General features: G+C 35.2%; 1 pseudogene; it reads right to left on the bottom strand.

The window, feature by feature from the left end:
• Nucleotides 1-5,653: 5,653 nt before the first annotated feature.
• LOC106314907 lies at nucleotides 5,654-9,722 on the bottom strand (annotated as a pseudogene).
• Nucleotides 9,723-10,060: the final 338 nt, after the last annotated feature.

Below are 10,060 nucleotides of genomic sequence, written 5' to 3' on the forward strand. Positions count from 1 at the left end.
ACATTTTAGCAAAAGCATACAGCTCATGCAGCATACCGTTTCTACAGCATAATGCAACTGCTAATGCTAATGCTCTACCAATCAATGCCTTATATTAATAAGGAAAATACCAGTATCTTGTTCTTAAACCTTCGACAACCTTAGTAGAGTTCTCAATAACTAGACAATTAGTTTGTGGTTCTTGTATGCCTATTTGTTGTGTGTGATTCGAGCCGATTTTTACTCTTCCATTAAATTTTATTTTGGTTTAATCGAATTCCGTTATAGAATCAAACCAAAACCAAAGTTAGTTCAGTTTTAAGTTTTGGTGTTTATGTACCTTTTTGTCTCCAAACTCAACTGGAAGCAACCAAAATGAAAAAGACCACTACAGGTTCTTTTGTACATCTTTCCCTGTTTAGATTCAACAAGGTACAAATGTGTAGAGTTATCAATCCCCTTACCAATATACAATGACTCAAAATAAGTATAAACTAGATTTTGATCCGCGCTTTGAAAGCACGAGATTATATATTTTATAAAAAGTTTATTTTATAACATATAAATATTTCGTTTTTATTTTTATTGTATTATTTTATTTAGCTTAAATTTATATGAAGAATTATATGATGTTGTGATTAGTATGTATATATAAGTAATAGTTGGTTTTATTTTTTTTAGTGATCATCATTGTTAAATAATTTTTGTGGTAATAGACTAATTTATTGATTTAGGATAAGAATTTTTCGATTAGAACTAATATTGTCAGATATTAGTATTGGTATTTTTTACAATAAATAAAAATACTTATATTGCAATATTATACAAAATATTGTTTATTTTTTAACAGTTATGGACTTAATTTTTAAAAGAATATGTTTTAAATATTTTTAATCATATAATTAAGTGTAATGTAAAAAAATAAAAAATAAAAATATTAGTATATAAATTAGATGGTGTAATAATATTATACTAGAATAGACATGCGTCTTGCGCATGATGAGTTTATATAATTAAAATTAAAAGTATATAGTATGGACAAATTAAATATATATATATATATATATATATATATATATATGTTCTAATTTATTTATATGTATACAATTATGTTTTCTTTAGATAATCGTCTATACATTAGGCCGAACATTTGTAATTGTAGCTGTGGACCGAAACCTATTTTGAATTTATGATGAGCATGATCGATTTGGGCTTAAAAATTTTATCACCCTATTTATACCAATAAAAAACCCATGCTTTTCCCGGGGTGAAACATTGTAAACAATATACTCTATTTGTTCCATAATATAAAGCTGCTTAAGTTCAATTTGAGAGCTCTGAACCGTTCCAGGCTTGGCAATTTGCCAAACAGAACCAAGCAAGCTTACGAGGAGCTCTGCGAATGCCAGAATAGAGTGCTTGGGAATCCTAGTCCTGAAAACTGTGCCCAAGAGTCTGCGGCTTCTGATCGTTGGCACAAGCTCGCAAAAATAGAGTAGAAATTCTGGCTACAGAAGTCGTGTATAAGATGGTTGCAGGCTGGAGATCAAAATACAGTCTTCTATCATCGTTACGTTCAAACTCGGACTGCTAGAAACGCCATTAGAAGCCTCACTACAGAGACTGGAGAAGTTCTCACGGCGGCTGTCAACATTAAGAGAGAAGCGGTTTCTCACTTTCAACGATTCCTGCAATCCCAAGATGTAACTGGAGTTGAGGTTACAGGCGATGAGCTTCGTGGTATTTTGACGTATAGATGCCCAGGAGGAGTCTGTGCACAGCTGGTTGCTCCTGTCTCAGGACGTGAGATAAATGATGCCCTGTTCTCACTACCTAACGGCAAAGTGTCTGGACCCGACAGTTACACAAAAGAATTCTATGTTGCGGTTTGGCATGTGATTGGCAGGGATTTTATTACGGCGATTCAATCATTTTTCCTCTTTGGTTTTCTCCCAACCGTAATCAATGCAACAAGTCTAACGCTGGTCCCGAAGACTGAAAATTCTGAGAAGATGAAGGACTTTCAGGCCCATAGCGTGCTGTTATCTACTGTACAAGGTCATCTCGAAGGTGTTAGCTAACAGGCTCAAGCTCATATTTCCCGGAGCTATTGGGGCAAATCAGGCGCTTTTATAAAAGAGAGGCTACTGCTGGAAAATGTGCTCTTGGCTTCTGAGTTGGTAAATGAATATCACAAGGCTTCCTGCTCAGCAAGATGTTCTATTAAATTTGACATCTCTAAGGCGTTCGACACAGTCAAGTGGTCCTTTATTAACTCGGTACTCCAAGCGATGGGACTACCATCACAGTTTGTCAACTGGATAAGACTGTGCATCTCTACAACATCCTTTTCGGTCTCAGTAAACGGAAGTCTTGAAGGCTTCTTCACCAGCGCACGAGGGATAAGGCAGGGATGCTCGTTGTCGCCTTATATGTATGTCATTCTTAGTAATGTGCTTTCAAAACTGCTAAATCAAGCAGCCGAAGATGGAAAGTTCGCCTATCATCCTCAGTGTCAGGGAGTCAGGCTCACTCATTTTAGTTTTGCTGACGACATCCTGGTCTTTACTAATGGTACCATAGATTCAGTAAATGGGGTTATAGAGATTCTGAAGGAATTTGCAGATATGTCGGGCCTCCACATAAACGCAGCTAAGTCTCAAATTTTTGTAGCAGGAAGTGATTTGATGCCCATGATTACTGAAGCGGAAGCTTTGGGAATTGGAGTAGGAAACCTACCTATCCGATACTTAGGTATGCCTTTAACCACCAAATCTTTAACAGCTAACGACTATGAGCTATTGATAGACAAGATCAGAAGGAAGATGCTTTGCTGGTCTAACAAGGGCTTGTTCTTTGCCGGTCGGCTCCAGTTAATTCAATCGGTTATAGTAAGCATGGTGAACTTTTGGAGCTCTGCGTTTATCCTTCCAGCTCAGTGTCTTGATACAATAGAAAGCATGTGCAGCGCCTTCCTTTGGTCAGGATCGCCAACGCAAACCCCACAAGGCTAAGGTGAGTTGGGAAGATGTGTGTTATCCCAAGGAAGAGGGAGGGCTTGGAGTGAGGAGGCTGAGGGATACTTCTAAATTTTATGCTTTGAGGCTTATATGGCGGCTCTTTACTCAACAAAATTTCTTATGGGTTTGCTGGATCAAACACTATCTGCTTCGACAAAAATCTTTTTGGGATGTGAGAGATGATAATAAGGGATCCTAGATTTGGAGGAAGTTACTTAAGCTGAGGGATTTGGCTTATGAGTTTATGAAAATGGAGGTTCGAGATGGATCAACTACGTATTTCTGGTTCGATAACTGGATGGGTGCATGGAAACTGATTGATGTCACATGCGCCATCGGCACAACGTATCTGGGTCTTCCTCGCAGAGCACTGGTGTGTGAAGCGGTCTCAAGTGATGGCTGGATTCTGAGAAATAAATGCAGCAGGAAGTTCCAGTCTTTATACAATCAGATACTCGCGAAGCCGGTCCCTGATGCAGATAGGGGAGATGATCTGGTTTTATGGAAGCAAGGAGAGGATGATTTCCAAGACAGGTTCTCTACTGCAAACACTTGGGAGAATATTAGGTCAAAGAAGCCGAAGGTAGCTTGGTATAAGGTCGTCTGGTTCGCACAGAGCACACCTCGGTACGCCTTTATCACTTGGCTAGCAGTACAAAACCGGCTTTCTACTGGAGACAGGATGAGGAGTTGGGATATCACGCAGGGGTGTGGACTGTGTGGAGAAAGGGATGAGACAAGAGATCATCTCTTCTTTGCCTGTCCCTACTCTTTCACTGTTTGGGAAGGTCTGGTGAGAGGATTCTTTGGCCGAAGGACTAACCCTGACTGGTCTATTACGCTTAATGCAATCAAACGCGAGAGGGTAAATAGACTTGACTCCATTCTAAGCAATCTGATCTTCCAAACAGTCATTTATCATATTTGGAGAGAAAGAAATTCCAGGCGGCATCAGTGCAAATGGACGTCTACAAACCATATACAAAAGGTTATTGATAGATCGATGAGAAACAGAATAGTGTCGCTGAAGTATGGTCTGCAGCATAGAAATGATGGACTTTTACAACGATGGTTTGAGCTCACGGGTTAGGCAGAATGTGGTCTTTCTATAGTTTTTCTTATTCTTTCTTTTACTTCAGTATATTCTTCATAGCCTGATTTTTTTGTAAATATAATTCTTTCTCATGATTGATCAATAAATTTAAAATTTTATCAAAAAAATAGATATATGTTTTAGAAGATTTTTGTTGTTACAAAATAAAACACTTTTTAATATTTTTATATTATCTTTAATTTTATTAAAAATCTGTAATCAAATAGATTTTTCAGTCATTTCTCTAATTGGTTGAATGATTTTTAAATTCTATTTTTAAAGTTGTTTTATAAAGAAAAATAAATTTGTTAATTTTTTTTATTAAATAAAACATGTATTATGAAACAGAAGAAGTACATTGTTCATTATATAAAACATATGTTATATTTGATCGGTTAGTACATACATAATTACTCAGTAAATTGAAAGCATTGCAACTGTTTTTTAAAGAGCATAAAATTTGATTAGTGATTAGCCAGACCAAATTTTTTTTTGAAAACTATTGTACCAAACTTTTAAAAGACGATTGTTCTGTCTGACTATGACATTCCATTCATTTTTTATGGGAAATTTGGAAATAAGGAACAAAAAAACTTAGCTATCGTCTCCTTACTACAAAATTAAAATTTATCACTTTTGGACTTTCAGTATCCTTCTTGTAAATAAAAATTAATATCAATATATTTACAATACAAAAAAGTAAAGAAAAATATAAAACATGAAGTTATCAAACATGTGCATATATGAAAAATATTTTTGGATTAAAAAAATATTTAGAATAGTAACTTTAAAAATGGACTAAATGTGTTAGAATATCAAATCTACCATCTACGACGACTTAGAATATGCATTCTACCTAAGACAAAATGATCTACTATACGTAGAAGGCACAATACACCTAAAACATTTTGACCTACTAAAGCAGAATAACAAATCTACATTTCCTTCTATGTTTTGTGTATTTGGTAGATTATACGACATAATAAAGTTCTCATATCTGTCCTGATAGAACATATTTTCTTCCCACTTTTCCTTTATCTACGATCTCAGTTTTTTGCATCTACCACTTCATCTCTTTTCGAACTTTGGTAGAAAGTAAGTTCTACTAGATTTGTAAACAAAATTCGAAAATTCAGAAAAAAAAACGGTTACCAGATATTCCCTAAATCTTTTTTTATTTCCTTTTTTAAATGTTTATCATTAGTTTTTGGCTGTTTTGTAAGGTCATATGTAAACTAGTATAAGTATGGCTAATATTTAGCTGCTTAAAGTCAAGGGACTTTTAGCCAGACACAATCTTCCCTGTCTTTTCTGAATAGTGGACGGGTTGTGATGCATTTCACTATCCATCAGCCTCCGTTACGCAAGTAACCATACGTCATTATATGTGCATCACGTACGCATACGCCTTATCCTAGTCTTCTTTGTTTCTTTCTCTTTTTCAAATTTTGAAAATGACTTGGAAAGGAATACTCTTGTTGAAAAGTCAGGTTTTAAAATTTGTGGTAGTGTTCAGCAAGACCAAAGTTGGATAATAATTTTTTTTCCTCAGTTTGAAAGGAAAACAAACATACAGTCTGAAAGCAAATCCTTAACAAGCTAGATTGGGGTCACTAGAGCTTTTTATTGAAAGTAGATATAAATAGCTCATAAAAATGTTCCTAGTTTCAATCTCTTACTCAGAGAGACATCTTGATCGTTCCTGCCTCCCCCTTGAGCCTTCTTCAGTCATGTGGTCTTTTAATTTGCAGTTCCGTATTTGTAAAACTCCATCCAACATCTCTTCTTCCACGGGATGTGTCTTGCCTACTATCACAAGACAATGCAACGGTGCTCCACAATCAACACTCTCCGATTGCTTCATCGTCCCCGAAAGTATCTTCTGGTCCTCAGCGCCAAGCCTCGCAAAACCCACACACTCTGTCTCTTCAGAGTACACAGAATCTCCACGCTTCTGCTCAACTTCCAGCAGCTGCTCGATGGCCGTATTAACAGTCATATACCTCGGCGGCTCATACTGTTTCTTCCCTCCTCTGCAAAGAGACTCGAAAGTAGGCTCCTTCACTCGGATATCAAGCAAGCAGAGCGTGTGCAGTCCAAGAGCACGGTTCTTCTTGATCTTCTCGTAAAAGCTATCAGGTCTCCAAGTCTCGGTAAAGAAAGGGGTCGAAACCGTCTCTCCGTAATGGTAAAGCTGCAGACGACAAATCCCAACATCGTTCATCACAGCTGCAGACGACAAATCCCAATATCTTTCTTAGCTCTAACAACAAGATCGCTATGCGTTGCAGCTCTGCTACAAACAAAAAAACACACAAAAACAAAACAATTCAGACAGTATCTAACTAACTAAACGACACCGTCTAACTAGATTCAACATTACCCAATGGGATCACCGATTCTCCAACAACGAGAAAAGCGATATCATTATCAATGGCTTCTTCAATCATACTCCCTACCTTTCTTCAACCATCTCTCTATCAGCAAGTGTGATTGGTTTCCCATAAAACTTTTCCTGTCCATGTATATTTTCTGAGATTTCTTGACGGCCTCGAGTCCTCTCATGGTTATGTCGCTTTCTTCTCCTAAACCTAAACCTATGATGTACAACATCTTCTCCTTCTCTTCTGTCTTGAACCTTAACACATGAATCAAGCACTCAAATCAGGTAATTGAGGAAGAGTTGAGCTTTATAAGATTAAAAGCTTCAGCCTTTAGTTAACAATTGATGAACTAAATCTAAGACAAAGACAAATCTATCAGCAACATAAGTGAGTTTAGGTTTACCTGGTGATGGTCGTTCCAAAAAAAAAAGGGTTTACCTGGTGATGTTCGCAGAGAGCCTGGGTTGGAGAAGTGTTGGAGACGATTGGATTTTGGACCTTTTTAACTTTATTTACTTTTTACTATACTCTAAAACTTACTAATATCATATTATAACTATATTTAATTAGTACTTATGTTTTTATTATATTTATAAATCTAAATAGTAAACACCAAGGACTAAAGTGAGTTTTCCTTATAGTTTGTACTACGACGACAAAGATTAGTAAAATTATTCTAAGGGGACAATAGCTAAGTTTTTTTGTTCATTATTTCAAAATTTTCCTTTTTTTTATCATTCGAACATTAAGGCAATGAAAATGAAATTAGGTTTTCTCACTCAAAACGATCGATTATCAGAACTCCATTTACCATATTCTTTCAATCTAACACTTCTTTACTCATTTCGACCTTTGAATTATAAATTTATCTCTACTTTTGTCTCTACCGAAAATCTGTTTGCGAAACCGAAGATCCATTGATATTTCGCCATATTTGAGCAAATATCTATGAAAGAGAAATAAAGTCTCCGGGATCTGCTTTGTATTCTTTGTTTTCATGCATAGGGTGCATATAGTAGCCTTATATAAAGTATTTATACACAAAAAAAAATTAGTAATATAAATTGTATAAACCATATAATTAATTTGTATGTGACTTAATGTGATTACTTTTTGGGTAAATTACACATATTAGCATGCCACATTAAATACAAAATATTGTTTCTTCAAACAATAATATCCACTAACAAATCTTTTGCATATTTGGTAAAAGGATATCGACATCCCCTAAATTTTAGGATGGATTTATGACGATATATAAAACAAATCATATATACTTGGGGATGAAGTATCAAAGTAAGATATTTGTTATTGAATATAAATGAATTGAATATTGTCAAATATATATTTGTAAGAACTTGTATATCACATATATTAGTTTGTTACTTCACATAAACTTCCATACGAAGCTAACTACTAATTGAGTTGGTACCAATAAACCGGCCAAAGTTTTTAATGACCTGGTCCGGTTTAACAACGATTAAATAATACAGTTGCAAACATATAAAGACCGAGTTAGGCACACCTTTACAACGCATATTTCTCACAAATAACCAGAATTTTATTTTGTTCATAAAGTTCACAAAAAAAAAAGTTTTTAAATGGAAGAAGCTAAGCTGTAATCAATTCAAATACAAAGACATTGTAACTGATAACGTGTATAAAAAATATTGTTAGTGGCATAAAATATTAGTCTAAAGTTGTAGGAGTGGGCATATCGGTTTAGTTTCGGGTTCGGTTTGGGTTCGGTTTGGTTTGGATAATTTGGGTTTTGTAAAACTCAACCCAATTAAAACTATAGTAGTTTTGGTTTGGATTCGGTTTGGGTTTAGTTTGGTTCGGTTTAGTTCGGTTTGGTTAAGATTAAGTTCGGTTGGGTTTTGATTTAGTTCGGTTTGCTTTATTATGGTGTAGTTTGGTTTTGATTTAGTTCGGTTTGCTTTATTATGGTGTAGTTTGGTTCGGTGTAGTTTGGGTTGGTTATAAAATATGATGGCATTAGTTTTACTAAAAAATCATCAACTTATAAAAGATAAAGAGGGAATATAAACTTTGTTAGCTAAAAAATCCATTACCAAAAGTCAAAAACAATGTATCCAAAAACTAAATACCAAATATGGTCCAACTGAAAACAGATCTTCACTAAATTATAAAGCCGAACAAAAATCAAAAACCCAATCTATCTATCTATATTCTATATATATAAAGTAGACTTTTCTCTCTCTTATGACATGTGGAAAGGGGGTTTGTTGACATGTGTCTCTTTTTGTCTTTTTACATTTTAGATCTTTCTTCTTTTAGACTATTGCAATTTGGTTCATTATTTTCTAATTATGCACTATCTAATCTTTCTCACACTAAGTATCATCATTTGAAGTTTGATAATCTATTTTATTGTTCAAAAAATTGCAAAACGAATAAAGAAATAAGTAAAAATATATAAATGTATTTTAATATTAATTTATTCACTGCTAAAAATAACATAAACTTTCGCTATTTTATTACTTTTTTACTATTTTCTATTATTTCATTTACAACTATATATTTATCTTAATATTAACCAAACTAAAGCAAACCACATAATCTAAACATAAAACCTCCATAATCAGAGAGAGAAAAATACCAAAGTAACACTAACTCAATAAAGGTCCAGAGCTCAAAGGCGATCAAGAACGAAAATTAACTTACCCCACTTTATCATTGAGTGTCTTGGCCAGAACAATCAAAAGTCAGAAAAATGTAGAAAGATAATCTTGAGATAAAGCAATCGCTCGAACACAAAGGAGCGTGATCAAAGACCAATGCAAAGAACCAAGAAAGCGGAAAAAATAATCAACAGAAGGCTAAAATCACCACGAAGCAGGAAGAGACATACATAACGAACGATAAGGACAACCACCAGCTAAGAGGTAAGAATCACCTCACAAACTAAACAAGCACAAACAAGACGTCTATGCAAGTGAAGAACCACAAAACTCTGGATAAAAGGGACCAAAGCTCCAAGAGACTAATACCACACACTTATACTAATGGAAACAAGGGAAGAAGAGAACAACCTGAGTGAGGGAGAACGGAAGACAACCCCCGAGAAACCAGAGCCTAGACTTGAGACCAGAAACAATCTTCCAAATCTACAGAGCATATTCGGAGGAGAACACTATCCAAATCTGGAGTGGCAAACATGGCGAAAGGGAGAGTCACAGAGACGCAAACAGCTATGAAAGTTGCAACGAGATGAGGGAACATAGATGGAAGGGTAGACAAAACGAAATCATTCAATCGCGGAGCCGTCCTCGAGCTATTGAAGTCAGATCACCAAAAATCATATCTTGAAAACTAAGACGAGAAGGAACTATTGATGGTAAGCCAACGACGAGGAAAACAACTTCAAAGACGACTAAACTCTGGCCCAACCCAAAGAGAAAAAGGAGAAAAAGGTGAGAAAAAACAAGAGCACATATGTGAGTCTTTTTCGGTGATGGCGAGAATCACAACATAACGGAAAGGAAAACGAAATGCATAGATGGTGACGGCTCAATGTAAAAATATAGGGAGAGAACACAAAACATATTTAAAAAGTAATG

Source organism: Brassica oleracea, chromosome C9 (genome assembly GCF_000695525.1).
Source record: "Brassica oleracea var. oleracea cultivar TO1000 chromosome C9, BOL, whole genome shotgun sequence".
Classification (NCBI taxonomy): domain Eukaryota; kingdom Viridiplantae; phylum Streptophyta; class Magnoliopsida; order Brassicales; family Brassicaceae; genus Brassica; species Brassica oleracea.